Source organism: Octopus bimaculoides, chromosome 18 (genome assembly GCF_001194135.2).
Source record: "Octopus bimaculoides isolate UCB-OBI-ISO-001 chromosome 18, ASM119413v2, whole genome shotgun sequence".
NCBI classification, from domain to species: domain Eukaryota; kingdom Metazoa; phylum Mollusca; class Cephalopoda; order Octopoda; family Octopodidae; genus Octopus; species Octopus bimaculoides.
Genome location: NC_068998.1, coordinates 28266778 through 28284823, shown reverse-complemented (window position 1 = coordinate 28284823; position 18046 = coordinate 28266778). Strand labels below are relative to the sequence as shown.

The 18046-nt window shown below is 33.7% G+C and overlaps 1 protein-coding gene and 1 long non-coding RNA gene across 2 annotated transcripts in view; both read right to left on the bottom strand.

The window, feature by feature from the left end:
- LOC106867763 (uncharacterized) overlaps positions 1-16223 on the bottom strand; it is a 131564-nt gene extending 115341 nt beyond the window's left edge. The window contains exon 1 of the long non-coding RNA XR_008265929.1: positions 11596-16223. This is a non-coding gene — a long non-coding RNA (uncharacterized LOC106867763). The remainder of the gene's footprint in view (positions 1-11595) is intronic.
- A 1538-nt stretch (positions 16224-17761) lies between these two features.
- The window catches only part of LOC106867762 (ras-related protein Rab-8A), a 41399-nt gene continuing 41114 nt past the window's right edge, over positions 17762-18046 (bottom strand). The window contains exon 7 of the mRNA XM_052974337.1: positions 17762-18046. This exon is cut by the window's right edge and continues 4821 nt beyond it. The gene's annotated coding sequence lies outside the window, so the exon portion shown is untranslated.

Here is an 18046-nt window from a genome sequence, read left to right as displayed (position 1 = left end):
ATATATATATATATATATATATAAACAGCAGTTTGCAATGTTTCACCAAAAAGAATTATAATTGTCACTAAATGTGACTAGGCTGTTAGAAACATCTACATTGCCAGAAATAAGAGCTAAAATGCTCTAATAATGTAGTCAATGCACATAAAGGTAAACACACACTAACAAGGACCTTAATCATCTGGAAAATTCCAATCAAGAATTCTTAATACTGATGTCAATTTCAGCAATTTCTGCTGCCTCATCAGTTAAGACTGGTTCAAACGTTTGGCTCTTTTCAAACTTGCTTCTCCATTAGTATATATGTTTTCATCATCCAAGTTAATGGATGATTTAGCAACTCACTAATGTGTATACATAAAACTAAAATAAACAGCAGTTTGCCATGTTTCACCAAGAAGGAGAATTATAATTATCACTAAATGTGACTGGAGCATTTTAGCTCTAATTTCTAGCAATGCAGATATTTCTAACACCCTAGTCACATCTAGTGACAATTATAATTCTCCTTTTTGGTGGAACATTGTAAACTGCTGTTTATTTTAGTTTTATGTGTACACATTAGTGAACTGCTAAATCATCCAATAATATGGACACATAAGAGGTGTAGCAATATCAGAGGAAGGTTAACTGGGAAAATAGCTTTAGTGTGTGGAAGGTGCACAGGTAAAATAAACACTAAATATGTACAGAAAATAGACTCCATCAAATGCCAGGCAGGTAAGCTAGAGGTAGTTATTTAGGTGACCAAGTCAGTAGTAGAGGTGAATGCTCCAAGAACATAACTACAAGAATAAGAATAGACCTGGCAAAGTTCAGAGAGCTCTTACCTCAGATGGCAACAAAGGGCCTCTCCCTCAGAGTGAAAGGGAGACTGTATGATGCCTGTGTGCAAACAGCTATGCTACATGGCAGTGAAACATGGGCTGTGACCACCAAGGACATGTGTAGGCTTCAAAGAAATTAAGCTAGCATGCTTCACTGGATATGCAATGTCAGTATGCATGTACAACAAAGTGTGAACATCTTGAGAGGAAAGTTGGGCATGGGAGGCATCAGATGTGGTGTGCAAGAGAGATAACTGTGCTGGTATGGTTATGTGATGCATATGGATGAGAGCAACTATGTAAAGAAGTGCCACTCTCTAACTGTGGAGGGAACCTGTGGAAGAGGAAGACCTAGGAAGGTGGTGAAGCATGATCTTCAAACATTGGGCCTCACAGAGGCAATGGTTAGTGACTGAGACCTTTGGTGATATGTCGTGCTTGAGAAGATCCATCAAGTCAAATGAAATTATTGTTGTGGCCAATGCCGGTGTCATGTAACTGGCACCTGTGCCAGTGGCATGTAAAAAGCTTCTTTCAAGCATTGAGCCTCACAGAGGCAATGTGGCCAATGCTGGTCTTGCATAACTAGCACCTCTACTGGTGATATGTAAAAAGCACCTTTCCAGCATTGGCCCTCACAGAGGCAATGACAAATGACTGAGACCTTTGGCAATATGCCGTGCTTGAGCCATCAAGCCAAATGAAATTGTGAATACTGGTGTCACACAACTGGCACCCATGCTGATGGCACATAAAAGTACCCATTAATACTCTCAGAGTGGTTGGCATTAGGAAGGGCACCCACCCATAGAAACCATGCCAAGTCAGACTGGAGTCTGCTGCAGTCCTTTAGCTTGCAAGCCCTGGTCAAACCGTCAAACCCATGCTAGCATGGACAATGGACGTTGAATAATGATGATGCTGATGATTCCAATGAATTCAAGTATGTGCCATTTTGTGGTCCTCTAAACGAAGTTTGCCAGGGAACCATGAAAAGGCACATACTTGGATTGATTGGAATGTTTTTTTAAAATGTTTAATTCATGCATATATTCACCTGATAAAAATAATTTTTCACATGCAGTAATAAATTTATTCATCAATAAAAAACATGTCTGAAATGGCTGTAGTGAGTGAACCACTACCCATCTGTTGTTATTTGTTTATTATTCACCTTATTCAGAACCTGCAATTAGTATAGATCTAGAGTCTTTTGAGTGCAGTATAATTGGTGCAGTGTTTGTGCCTAGGTGCAACATTGAGACTCCTGGTATATTCAGTCAGATGATTGTGACCATACATGCAACTTGAATATGAATCCATCTTTACTTTGGTATGTATGTATATGTTCTTCTAATGTTTTTCTGTACACGATAGCGATTTCATTGACCCGACCTTGGTGCTTTACTATATAAGAACTTGATTCGCATGAATCCTGAATTTTATCCATATATGTGTGTGTGTGTATATATATATATATATATATATATATATGCACACGTGCACACACACACACACACACAGATATACACACACATTGCAGCAACACTGAGTAGTTTTTGCAGTGGAAACAAGTGTAGGTCATTATGATATGTTGTATATAACTATAAATAAATTTTGTGGACGTACAAGTCTTCATATTTGTTATCATTATAAATATCAATATACACTCCAGATAATTTTTACTGTCCAACAAAGAGAACATGGAATTACCCATCAGAAGAATTCACAGAGTGACTAACAACTGAATGTAATCACAGACGTTAGATACTAATTGTGGTGTTTAGCCATTGACTGGAAATTAACTGAGAGCTAATACAGTATCTACCCAAATAATATATCCCTACAAACTCACTGATATATATGTGTGTGTGTGTGTGTGTGTGTGTGTGTGTGTGTGTGTGTGTGTGTGTGTGTGTGTGTGTGTGTGTGTGTGTGTGTGTGTGTGTGTGTGCGTGCATGCATGTGTGTGTGTGTGTGTCTTTGTTTCCCACCACTGTTTGACAACTGATGTTGATGTGTTTATGTCCCCATAACATCGAGATTCAGCAATAGGGACTGATAGAATAAGTGCCACACTTTAAAAAAATAAGTACTGAGGTCAATGTATCCAACTAAAATTTCTTCAAGGTGGTGCCCCAGCATGACCACAGTCTAATGACTGAAACAAATAAAAGATAGCCATCTATCCACCTTTGTTTACCATTCACTATATTCATCCAGCTCGACTGCCAGCCATCCTCCTCACACTCCCCACACGCTCTTGCACCTTCCATACACACACCCTTTCTGATCTTCTGACTCTATTTTCTCTTCTATTAGCCTTGAGGGCTCACACTAACTCTTTGTCACCACTACCGTTATTTCTTTCCAGTTCCATCCCGACAATTCATACTCACCCTAATATGCTGCAAGCTAACCATGAATTTCCACTACAAGTAACCTGTTCCTGTACTTTCATTCATGCTTTAACCGCTGAACAACTAACATAAAGGCCACCTCACTCTCTACAATACTTCCACTCACTCATGAGGAATCTTTATTCTTGCGAGTGACACAACTAGTACACTACATAAAGAGGTTAAGTCATCAAGGGCATGGCAGACCATGCAGTCCTCTGATGACTTATCAAATTCTATAGAACCAAGCATGAAAGACAAACTTTAAATGATGATGATTACGATGACAACAATGCAACGAGGAGGAGGATTGCTTCTGCTATTCTATGCAGCTCCCCAGTTATTACAGCTTTCTTTCTTTTACCTCACGCCATTTGCAAAATTCTCCACTAAACATTTTTGGCCCAATCTCATGTTTCTAAAACCACAGTAATCCAAAAAGCATCAACCAACAAATCTTTCAAATGGACTTCAACTGCATTTACCTCATCAGTACAGTCACGTCTTGAGAAGGTCATAGATACTGCATCATGAACTACATTTTAGTCATTAAATTCAACCCTACACTATTGTCAGTTAGATAATGCCTTTTGCATTGAAATACTTCAAAGTTTTTTGCTACTTAATTGAAATATGTAATCACATTCAAGTCCTCATTTATAAGAACTCTATGGTATCTAATTTGATTGCTTGCTAAAGCTTTCCACCATCAGGTTTTAACTTTAGACAGTAATAAATTAGTTTCAAGTTACAATCATTTAAGATATCATCTATTTTCCTGTTTGGGAATATTTTATTTGCCTCGATTCATTGGCAAAGAAATGCTATATCATTATTCTTTTAATTATTGCTCTCTGTTCCTAGTTAAATAGAAAACTTTGATAAATTATTGATATCATTGATTAATTATGATTTAATTAAATACCAATGTATTACATGAATTATTGATGTATTTGATTAATTATTGATGTATTTGATTAATTATTGATGTTACAACACTAAATGGCCAGCATAATTAACAAGTTCCCTCATTAAATCACAGTAAGATAAAGAGGTAAAATATATTAAAAGGTTTGTTTTGCTATAAATCTATTTAAGTTTCCTTTTAACATTTCTGAGAGACAAATGTGAGAGTTAGGAAATTTGTGTAATATGGAGACACCATCAATCAGAAAAACTACTTCTGTTTGGGAAAACAACACATTTTGAAGCAATTTTGATTTCAACAAGTTGTTTTCTCCCCTGAGATTGGTAAGAGACACATCAAAACTGCAGAGTATACCATCACCAATATTTGATGAGAGTATCACTACTTCAGCCCAGCCATCAATTTATTGCTCTGATTGTATAATGCTTTACCTATAATTCATAATTCCTTAACTACCACATATTTTTGTATTTTCCTCCAGAAAAATGTTAATAAATATCAAGTTAATGCTTTTTTTTATGGTTGAATAAATATTTGCTCTTCTTCAAAATGTGTGTGCTTTCAATGAATTTGATTACCAGAGGAGCCTATGGTTGTCTACAGAATTGCATGTAGCCATTTTCAAATTCCAGATAGCATTTTTTTCACATGTTAACCTTTCTTTACTTTATTTATTCAACAGTACCAGCATAATTAACTCCAGAGAGTCTATACGTAAGCTAAGTAAATTAATGCATTAGCCTAAGGGAGATAATTATAGCATCAGTGTTTGTGTCAATTTTCCACTTGTTTACAAGTGCTGAAGTTATCAGAAACGATGTGGTTTATTTGGGTATGGAATAAATTATGCAAATATAAATTTCTCTATCAAAGATATTTTATGTAACAAATAATTTTTTTAATATTCTTTGTAAAGGCACTTTATTCCAAGAGTTATCCTTCCACTCGGTTGTCTTAGTCTACTACTTCAGCTCCTCCTTCTTCCACATTTCTATGTAACAGAAAGACAAAACAACAAATGAAGAAAAGTCACTCGGCCTTTTGTCATAGAATATTTATTTTCCCCTTTAAATGTTTGATAGAAGTATCATTCAACATTTCAATATATTATTATTAATGATTTCTCTTGAAAGATAGACAACTTTACAGAAGGGAATGGAAAAATTCTGATGGTCATATTTTTCCCAATGAACATTAGCAGTGTCTGTGTATTTAACCAATCTCAAAAGGTGAAAAGGAATATTTCTTTTATTAATTAAGGTAATGTCATTACTTGTCTTATGGGTAAAGTATTTATACGATACTGGAAAAATATAAAACAGACCTTGTGTGATTGTATGATACATGAGGTGGTTAAGGTACTGGCAAGTGCCTTGAGTTCAAATCCTGCAAGAAATGTTACCCGATTATTTCTGATAAATGATATAGAAAATGTAGAGCAAGAATTAGTGAAACATTTGATCCAACAATTTGTGTAAAATATGAACAAATCCCCAATGACTACTACAAACGTAAAAGAAAAATCAGATACAAAAGCAATAATCAAAGAAGATAAATAATTAAATCACTATTCTCTAGATAATCAGTGATAATATTAATTTAATAATTATATCAAATAATACAACAGGAAATGATAACTAAATAAAATATTTCCAAATGCAGATGTGAGATGAAGTTGACTCTGTTAAGGTCAATGGGTCAAATGAATATTGATGAAACTTTTAAAAATTAAAACGGCCACCAAGTTAAAACACAATTGACCAGATGTTGTTGTGTGAAACAAGGAAAAGATATGTTGTGGAAATCAGCTGCCCTCTGGACACTAATATGGCTAGAAAAACACAAAAGAAAGAGGACATCTATGGACCATTGAAAAGGTTTGCAAATCCAGTACCCAAGATACCCTTTCAGCTTTATACCATATATTACTGGAGTCAACCAGTCTGGAACAAAGTATGGCTAAACTTTGTTTCTTGTGGGGAGAACACACATCCTTAATTCATGCAGAAGTGATCACAATATCTAGGACTATAAAAATTTGCAAGACCTCCTTAAGACCAAAAGGTTGGTGAAGAAAACAAGATGCTTTCCTTCACAACCTTGCTACAAAGTAGATAGCCAATCAAAATTTATCCTAAATTAAAAAGCGGAAGAGAACATACATACATACATATGGAGAGAGGAAGAGGAGAGAGAGAGAAAGAAAGATGGACGGACAGGCAGGCAGGTACACAGACAGACAGACAGACAGACAGATAGATGTGTGTAAGAGGGTGAATGTATCTTTCTGTGCACGTATGTATGTTTGTGTTTACCATTGTCTAGACATCATGTGATGGCTGTAAATGAGTATCATCATCGTACAAACAATTGTTTCCAGTGTTCCATGAAAAACATGGGAAAATGTTAACTTGCACAGGAACAGCTCTGGGCTGGTGACAGGAAGTGCATCCAGCCATAGAACATCTGATCCATGCAAGCATGGGAAAGTGGATGTTAAATGGTGATGATGGTGATGATGTTTCATCAAGTTACAATAATTGTGTTTTAATTCTATATTCCATCTAATTGGATGACTGTTGTTATACATAAGGAGAGTAATTCTGGTGTCATTTGCCTGGTATTGGAAATGTAATTTGATAATACGCAGACGTGGCTATCCGGCTGAGAAGTTTACTTGGCAAATATGAGGTTTTGGGTTCAGTTCTACTCAACTGGACTTTCAGCAAATATCACCTAATATAGCCTCAGGCTAACCAATGCATAGTGAGAGAATCTGATAAATGGATATTGCATAGAAGCCTATTTGTGGGGGGGGGGTGCACACACACACACACATACATACACACATAAACACAGGCACATATGTACATACACCCACACACACATGCTTGCTTCTTTCCATTTAAGTTGGTGCTTGGTTTCTTTATGAACTTGAAACTTAGTACTTCAGCAAAAGGAAACCGATATATTAAGTACCAGACTTAAGAACTTAAGATATGGACTGGAGTCAACCCTTCAGGTTGGTATCCCAGCATGGTCCAAGTCAAATGACTGAAACAAATGAAAGAAAAGAATAAATGAATAATGAGAATAAATAGAAACAAAACAGCCAGAGGTAGGCATGATAATGACAACTTTTAAGGTCTCTAGTGAGGAGCATTTTGTCTGGAAGAACTGGTGATTAGATTCCAAACTATTAACTCTCCAGCTGGTACACCACCAGCTACTTTGACTTAGCCAGCTTTGACTATTTTAGCAGTAAAAACGGCACCAAAAATTTATATAGAATGTAATTTAATTTTCAAATGGCAAAGTCAGTCTTGTTGTGAATACTAAGCAAAGGTAAGAAGTAGTAATGACTATATAGTAGAATGACTGGAGACAATTACCCAGGATGTCTGCTGTATGAAGATGTAGAAATAAAGTTGCTATTAACATATTTGGTACAGTAAGCCAAGAAACCTTAATCTATTAATATTATTGCTTTAGGGATGAGAACAAGTATCTTAATGATAAAAAGGTAAGGGACAAACCAATTAAATACAGAATGCAGTGGGAAATAAGTCTGATCTTTAGCAGTGGGATGACAACTACAGACATGTTTGAGACCTCATCAGTGAAATATAATCTAACTATGCCTCGAAGATTTTAGAAAGCCTACAGAGGGAGATATAGCAGGGTTTTGTGTGTATAAATTAAACTGACTAACAATGATAGCCTAGAAGAACAACCGAGAGAAATTTCCAGCAAGAGAAGTATTTCATTAAATTTTTAACACTAAATTCAAATATTGCCTTGGGTGTAGTTTATTGTTCTGTCTACATGACAATAAAATCTTCAACTGCTGCCTATATGAGAAATTATGAGGAAGATTCAGTTAATAATTTTTGAAATGATTTATTGGCCCCAGTTTTATGAATTGGACTCTTGTGAATAGACAACAGGTCCTAAACATTGGCAATTCAATTTGTTAAGTTAAACATTGCACATTCTGTTATTTTACAACTGATTTTTGGGGATGCAATAAGTTGGTGAGGACAAATTGTATTTGTTTTTAAATGGTGAAAGGTTTGAATGGGTGTTACAATAGATTTGTCTCACATGAATGCAGTGAGACAATTTCAGTACAGTAGGATCACTAAAAGGACTACAAATAGGGGTAATAACATAAGCAGATAATAGTTTCAATTGACAACTCTACCACCAGCACACATAGCAGTCACTAGGATAGCCCATCTCTTTCAAATTTTAATTTGTTTAGGTTTTAGAGTTTTCTGTCAAGGCTTTCTTGATCAGAATTAATCATTAAAGCTAATAATTTTTCATTTCATTATCAGCGTATATAGTAGGACTACAAATAAACAACCTCAGCCAGCAACTAGCAAATGCAATATCTGTCTTATGAAAAACAACAATGATTTGTCTAGGAAATTGACAAATATATATATATATCAGGTTGTCTCACATGAAATGTATTTTAAATAGGTTTCTTATGAGTCATCTATAAATGGGATTTTAAGGAAGGTTTTAATGTGTATGCTTGTGTTTACTCCTAACTCTTTTCTTTCTATACAATACTATTATTCAAAATTGCTACCCACAGCTCTTATGAAAATGTTCACAACTGAACAATACCAAGTGATTTTCTTGTACGAATACAAGTTGGGTCACTCTGCCACCAAAACTCTACGAAACATCAAGCAAGCTTTTGATAACGATTCTGTTGACATTAGAACTGTTCAGAGATGGTTCCAAAGATTTCGTTCAGGAAATTAAAACCTTAAAAATGAATCAAGAGGGAGACCAAAATCAGTTATTTGGCATGAGGAATTGAATGCTTTGGTTAAACGAAATCCAAGAACAATGGTCCAAAAAATCAGATCAGAGCTTCAGACATCTCCCGCAACTGTTTCTCGACACTTGAAAAATATTGGAAAAGTCAAAAAGAGTGATAGGTTTGTTCCCCATCATCTTAATGAGATTCAAAGAAACAGACGCCTTACAGTGTGTTCCATGTTGATTTCTTGGTTGGAAAAAGAACCATTTTTGTATCGACTCATTACGTGTGATGAGAAATGGATACTCTTTGATAACAGTAAGAGGACAGGACAGTGGTTAGATGCAGGAGAGTCACCAAAACACTATCCAAAACCACCATTGCACCCTAAAAAGTTGATGGTCACTGTATGGTGGTCAACAAAGGGGGTTATTCATTATTCATTTTTTGCAACAAGGAAAAACTGTAACAGCAACGTCCTATTGTCAGGAAATTGATTGTATGCATAAAAAATTAAAAAAGAAGCAACCCAGATTAGTGAATAGAGATGGCCCAATTTTGTTTCATGATAATGCACAGCCTCACACTTCTAAAGCTAGGGTCCACAAATTGCAAAGCCTGAATTATGAAATTTTGGCACATCCTCTTTAGTCTCCTGATATCTCTCCTACTGATTATCGCATATTTAAACACTTTGAGCTTGCTATATGCAATAAAACATTCTTAAATAAAGAAGAGGTAATTGAAGCAGTTGAACAGTTTCTCAGTGTAAAAGACAACAAATTCTTTGAAGATGGAATATGTCTTATAGGAACATTGAATGAAGGTCATAAATGAACAAGGATCATATTTTAATTAAATAAATAAATATTCTAAAACTGAAAAAACAATTTTAATGTTTCCTTTTTCAAATGTGACATTTCACATGAGATAATCTAATATATATCCAAACTGAAAATAAACTTTAAAACATTTCTTTGTAGATGTTTTGTTATCAAAACTTTTATTTCCAGATACTTTTAACTATAGAAAAAAATAAAATCTTTCATAAGATGTTCTGTATTAACTGGAAGAAAATATTAGTTGTTATCCAGATCGAGACAATCAACTTGTCAACAAAGAACCAATACTGTGGGAATGTTTAGAATAACTTTATGCATAACTTATTGTAACTTATAACAGCAAGAACAACATTGCCACATCAGAATGAAAATGCCAAAATGTGTGTAGTATAGATTCAAAACAATGATATATGTTTCTGTTTTTACTATAGAAAACCTGCAGATTTGGAAACCTTAAAGAGAATTCTGAAAATTTCAACTTGTTTAGCTGTTGATCTCACACGCACACACACACACACACACACAGTCAATAAGGAAGCCTCTATGCAATAGTAAGACCTGTTAGAAATAGCAGACAAATCTCTCTCAGGCCATAATCTTTTATCTTTTACCATTATTTTGTTTCAGTCATTAAACTGTAACCATGCTGGGGCACCACCTTGAAGAATTTTAATTGAATGAATAAACGTCAGTACTTAATTTTTTAAGCCTGGTACATATTCTATCAGTCACTTTTTGCAGAACTACTAAGTTATGAGAATATAAACAAACAAACACTGGTTGTCATGCAGTGGTGGGGGGACAAACAGGCACACACACACATAAATATATACATATACCACTCTGCTGGGTGGTTGGTGTTAGGAAGGGCATCCAGCTGTAAAAATCCTGCCAAAACAGTCACAGAAGTCTGGTGCAGGCTTCTGCCTGGCCAGCTCCTGTCAAACCGTCCCACCCATGCCAGCATGGAAGGCAGACGTTAAACAATGATGATGATGATATACATATATATTATACAACAGGCTTTTTTCAGTTTCCATCTACCAAATCCACTCACAAGGTTTTGGATGACTCAAGGCTGTAGTAGAAGACACTTGCTCAAGGTCCACATGGTTTCAAGGCAAGCTTGTTAACCACAGCCATATTTCTTCAAAAATAAAACCCTATGATGAATCTCCAAAATGTACAACAGGGTATACAGTCAATGAATGATGGGGATTTTGTTGGAACGATTTGGCTATGACAGCATGTTTCTATCATAGCAACAAGATATGTTGAAAGTTTCTAAGTAGGTAGTTACTAATAGAGATACATGTGCTGGTGTCACATAAAAAGCATCCAGTCCACACTGTAAAGTGGTTGGCATTTGGAAGGGCATCCAGCTGTAAATACGCTGCCAAAACTGACCTCACCCGTGATGGTGCCATGTAAAGAGCACTCAGTTCCATTCTGCAGGGTGGTTGGTGTGAGGAAGGGCATCCAGCCATAAAAAACCATGCCAAAACAGACAGAAGTTTGGTGCAGTTTTCTACCTGGCCAGCTCCTGTCAAACTGTCCAACCCATATCAGCATGAAAAACGGACATTAAACAATGATGATGATGGTGGTGTTACGTTAAGGAAACTTAATTGATAAGAAAGCACTCAACAAATATTATAACAAATTACAACAAATGTTGCAAAAATAATAAAGAAAATCAACATACTTCGTAGTTAACAGAAAAAATGAGCCAAGTAAAATGATCAACTGAAAGAAATTAGTAAGTGTCAAAAATGAATAATTAAATGTATTTAAAAATTAAAAACAATTAGTTTACCTTTTGTCTTGAAAATTCTTTCTCAAATATAAAACTTGTCTTGGGGATAAAAGAATTTTTCTTTTTCTCTTTAGTTCACTACAGTCAGATCTTCTCCTTGAGTTATTGCCATATTCAAGAGGGAAAAGGTAGGTGTTTTCTCTTCCTTTACATCCTTCAGGGTTGTCCTTGTCCACATCATAACCAGTTTCTGATTTCAATTGATTCTCAGAAGTGTGGCTTTCTTTAACATTGTTTTGTTGACTTACTTTAGTTTTGAAACAACCATCTCCTAAATGTATTCTATCCATCTGAGATGTCAAATGTTTCTCTTTTACATTATCTTTACGGATTACAGATTCATTATTTACGTGCCCACTAACAATAAGTCTTTTTGACTTATTTGTACATTGTGGTCGATACTGAGCAGCTCCTTTCCCCTTATCCTGATACATAACCTCTCTTTTATTTGTTTTCCGCATATCTGTGTGTACTTAATTATATCTACGAATTCAATATAAATCAAATTTGAATCTAATACTTATTTGTTGATGTTGTAACTGATGGGAAATCAGCTGAAAACATGTTGAGAAGGCCAACCTCAGGTCTGATTATTCTATATCTTCATTTAGAAGAGAGGTTTCTGAAGATGCAGATCAATGATTGCAGTAACTGGAATTTTCACAAAAAGCATCATAACTTTTGATATCTACTTGTGTTTCTTTCTCATCATCATCAGATTTCTTTTCATTTATGTCAATTTCCTACAAACTTTGTTTACTAACTGTATTATAAACACATTGAACTCCTTAGGCATGTCTCAAACTATTTTCCCATATCAAGAATCTCTTTCACTATTTGTTTTAAATTAGATTCACATAATTTTAAGATATTACCTTATTTTTTTGGCACTTATTTTTGCTTACATCACTTTACATATTTGATTACATTGAACCTTATTACAAGTAGAATTCTATAGTTTACCATTAAACTCTTCATGAATGTATTTCTCCTTTGAGAAATGACTCCATTGCTTTCTGCTGTTTTTGATATGAAAAGTTTATTTCTGTTTTTTGTTGCTGTTTTTTTTTAACTGATTTCTACTTCTCTTACTTTCCAGTTAATGTTATGTCTTGGTTAACATCTATAGTTAAAAACATTATTGATGGTATTTTGAAACTCCCTGATTCAGGGCTAAATGTTTTCATTTAAGGCACTAAACTTCTTACTACCAGGAAATAATAGCTGAATGAAATACTAATTTATAACTCTTAATTATTTGTTTTGGTGGTTGGTTGTAAAATATTTGGTTTTAGTTTGGACAGAATCAGAACATTTTACTTTCCACTCTCCATTTAGAGTGTATAGTCTTTCTTAATGAGATGATTTTCATAGCCAACTTAATGATTTCTAAGCAATCAATTAATTTTTCAATACTTTTCCACAAAATTGCAATAAGAGATGACACGAGAGATTTATTTGTCTTGAAATAGTAAATACTTCAGCAATTAATTGATGAGTTTCGAATGATTGATCTACAAAGTCAACATTCTCTCTGCTGAAATAGCATTTTTGAAAAGGGGGGAGATGGTGTTTTTGTGAAAAGAAAATAATGTTTAAAGGGAAAAAGTATTAAAATCTCACAACACATAAAATTATTCAAATTTTCTTTCTTTTCGAGGATATAGAAAACCAAAATATATTAAAATATTTCATAATTACTTTTACACTCTGTACAGTAATGAATTAATAATGTTTATGCAGTAGGAACAACTTGGCTAAGTCAATCATTTGCATCCGGGTTGGTGCTATTTTCACAAGATAATTTCCATTTAGGCACATACATGTGCATATCCAATTGTATATAGGAATGTGAGAGAGAGAGATGTGTGATATATATATATATATATATATATATATATATATATATATATACACACACACACACACATTTACCAAAACAAAAATATATATACAAATGTTTGATGCATTTTAACAGATATTTTCCATCTAAATTTCAAACGTAATGTGGATTCTATATGTTCAATCATTTCTTGAAATGTATGGTACATTGATTTCAGCCTTTAAATCCCAGAATTAAAATTGCTAATTGCAGCCGCAGTAAAACAACACCAATTAAATGTCAGTTAATATAGCAAAATCAGTCATATTAGCAAAACCAGGAGGCTGAAATGCCTGCTACTGTTATAAACCAGCAAAATAAAGATTCTTTTTCACTTGTGATACCAACTACTGTGTAATTCTAGCAGTAACAAATGAAAATTCACAAACCTAGAATTTCATACAACTTCCTTATGCCTTTGCTTTTAATTTCCAATCTTGCTTTCAATTTTCTTTCACTTCTGTATGTCTGGTTTTCAAGCTGCTTAAGATGCTTGCCAATAAGCATCGAAGCACAGGATTTGTTCTAATTCTTTTATTTGAATCTAAAGTATTACCATGGTGATATGTTGCAATTTAATCCTTGTGTCAATTACGTGATGCCATCTTATCAAGAACAATAAAATGCCTCAAACATTATGCAGCTACAAAATGTCCAACTCCACTTCAAACCTCGTTGCACAACAAATGAATAATGTGGACAATATTACCATTACTGAACAAAAAAAAAAAAAAAAAAAAAAAAAAAAAAAAAAAAGTTCCACTCCATCCAATAAAGTTATTTTCTTCTATTTGTTGAACTTCCTATTGTTGTGTTGTTGCTGTTGGCACTGTTGTCACGAGTTTAATTGTCCTTGATAAAGATGTCAAAAGTAATTGCTTTTCTAACTTAATTTTTGCCATTTGTCAAATTTGTAATGTTTTTATTTTACTATTGTTTTAAGCAATTTTTTTCCAGTTATCATTCCAAAGTCGATAAAGTAGGTGGGAGTCAAAAGTTGGGGTGTAGGAATAGGTATAATCAACAATTCTCTTTCCTCCAAAGTGACCTCATGCCAAGCATTCTTCCTCAGATTCAAACAACCAATGCCTCACTTCAAAACACAAGTGAATCCTACAGTGGAATACTGCTCTCATATCTCAAACACTTTTACTGTTATACACGAAAACATATTCCTCCACTTCCATTAAAGCCATCCAACTGATTGACAAGGATTCAACAACCCAGAAAGCTAACTCCAACAACCTTTAACCCATGTTCTACTTTTTCTACAATGGCCTATCTATATATCACTACTCTATCATTCCCCCAGCTACTGCTCTAACTACTATGCCTAATCATTCTCAAATCTCTAGATCAACCTCTCTCTCTAATCCTGTTTTTTCCTACATCAGACTCCCTAACACTATAGAAAAACAAAAAAAAAATGAACATTATTGAAAGATAATGAATAGAGTTAAAACGAGTCCAGCAATAGTCTGCATTGGCTTCAAACAACTTAGTCAAAATAGAACTAGATTATACTTTCATAGGTATAATTTCACAGTAAGAATAGGATGCTGAAAATTTATTTAAGCAGTAGAGGCAAATATTCAATTGAGCAGTAACACCCTTCGAAAGCAATTATTTCTCTGATAACATGCACAACTTCCAGTATCACATTTTCCTTCTCCTTACTGTATATGATTTTTACATTTGAATACCCACTATATCTTACCTTATGCATCTTCAACAAGTTCCCCACCCCACCCTACTTGATAAAATTGTGATACCAACATTATTAACCATATCAACAAAGTATTCTTTCTTTAGATAAAAAAAAATATGCAATGGAAAAATTTGTTATAGATATCTTCAAACACTACTTTTGTAAACTAATGCCAACTGACCCTTTGCTGGTAGAATGAAGGTACTGAGTTACTTGGACCTGCATTAGGTTAAACTCCTAACAAAACTAAAAAATAGATAAGTGTTATTAGCTGAATAATCAATCTATATTTTCAGCTGTGTATCATCAAGTCATACTAACTTGTCAAATTATTATTCGATTTCCCATAATAAAACACTGGTTCCACTGATCAGAAGACCCACACAAACTGCTTCTTGACCATCTGAATTTTACTTGTATATAGATTCATTAATAATATTCTTAGACAATTCTTCCAGTTAAAGAATTGTGGTCTTCATATGAGAAACATGCCACACTGTATGTAGCTGGTCAATAAAACAATGAAATACAGTGACACTCTCGCCTGATAGCTTTACACCAAATTGAAAAAGTTACTATTCATTCTAATTTATACAAAGTTCCTCATATCCTATAACAATCCATGGATGTATATGAATTCTACAAAAACTGATAGTTGTAAGAGGCTTCCAAAGCCTAAAATTTCAACACAAATGTCAGAAATGTGAAGTTGCTTGTAACAGAAGACCTGTTACTTATAACATTAGGCAGATGTTATTTAAATAAGACCTGATTTGCCTAACTACAAATTACTCATAATGGTTGCATGTCATTATTAAAATCAGTTTAACTCTTTCATAACTATATTTCTAATGAACATCCAATTAATTTGCAAAATAATCAAGAATGAAAGATTAAGTAGAATGCAGTAATCCCAGATCACCTATCATGGTTTATTATTTAAGCTTATGTCATTTCCTCTGTGGTGTTGTTTTGCATTTGTAATAAAATAAATATATATAAATTATAAAAATAATTTTTTTAAATATAGTGCAGTAGCTTCTACCTCACGGATTTTCACCTATCACAGGGGGGGGGGGGACGTAACATCCGCGATAGTCAAGGGATTACTGTATCTCACTTTTCAATTAATATATTAAGCTAGTGTTTGGTGACAATTATGTTAAAGAACCTTGATATTATGAAAATTCTTATGTAAAAACAATAAAATAGGCATTTGGTACCAAGGATGTAAAAGTTTCTCAGGCAGGTTGATATTAAAAGGGCTAATACAGTTGATCATACTTACCTAATGGTTATAAAATGTCTTTATTTTAAATCATTTCATACCCAAGTTCTAACATTTACTTCACACTAAACCATCCTTATGTTGCTTAAATAGTTTGACAATAAATTCATTTCTTACCAGCAACTGAAAGACTTGTCTAAAATTTTTACTTGTACTGCCAATAGAAGAAATGTCACACTTCACAAACAGAAGGAGACAGAGGCAGGACTAGCTCAATTAGCAGAGCTAATTACATAAGTAACTAGATAGTATACTGATTTCATAGTGTCCATTTGTCTTGTGTTGTTAGCTAAAGCAGCATACAATTTTCGAGTGTCCAGTGACTGAGCAGGTCAATATTTTCTGTATCCACAAACTGTTCCATTGTTACCATGAACCTTCACATTAAGCCCAATTGTCACAGTCTTGGTTATATCTAAGTCAGCTGATATGGAAATGAACAGTAGAAGTGATTTTACGAAACCATTACAGTTTATATACCACAACAAAACTGTTCTGAAAACTTTGGAAAATTCTGATGCAAATTGCATTAAAACTGCAGTAATTAAAATTAAAAACTTGTTGACAAGGAGTACTAAATTTAAAGCAGATTCAAATATCTCTAGCATAAACAAAACTCAGAACTGAAATGGTTAAATAGTCTAAGTCAGTATAAAATAGATACATATAGAAAAACAATAATTAACATCAATCTGGCTGAAAGATCAATGATTTGTAACATGTTGCAAGTGCTTAAGTAAGCAGTGAATACTGTATTAGCATAATCTACTGACTTCAAATCCTCTTATGTTCAAAAATCAAACTTCATATAAACTTTCGGAAGGTGTATCATCATTAGCCTTACATACAGTTTGTAACTGGATAACTTTATCAAAATAAACTTATACCTTTGCTTGAAGACAAGTTGCTTTAATATCAAATTAAGCACTAAACATTTAAACTGACATTGTTTCAAATAAAAATTACTAACCAGCTAAAAAGTTTAGCTAATAACTCGCCTAATTTTAAAACTATGAGGAAATTAATAATATTTCCAAATCTTTAATTGGCAACAAACTTGCAATTTTCTCACAAACAACCAAATATTAAGTAGTTTTTTAATAATTACACTTTGTTTCCTCTCGTCCAAACTCAAGTTGACAAATTTAGGAATGCCAGCAAGACTGAACTATAAATGCCAATACCCCTGTTTGTTGAACAATCAATCATATTTGATCTGAGCAATCAACCACATTTGAAAGAAATTAAAAATATTTAAAATTCTATATTGTTTAATTAAAAAAACGAATCATGTTTAGAAATGTACATTTAATAATTTCTCAACTTTTATACAATAAGAGCATTTAAACCCACAGTAATTCTCATTTTTCCACTTTATCAAAAATAACTTCATCTCAATCCTATACAACTGATGTTAAATGTTGACCAAATTAGGCTGGCAAATAAAAACAGCCTTTTTTTATTATTATTATTTTTTTGTTATATTCAAGTACTAAAAGTTCAAAATGTCTCTTCAGTACATACTAAATAGTCCCTGAAAACCAAAATAAGCTAATTAACTGTTAGTATGACA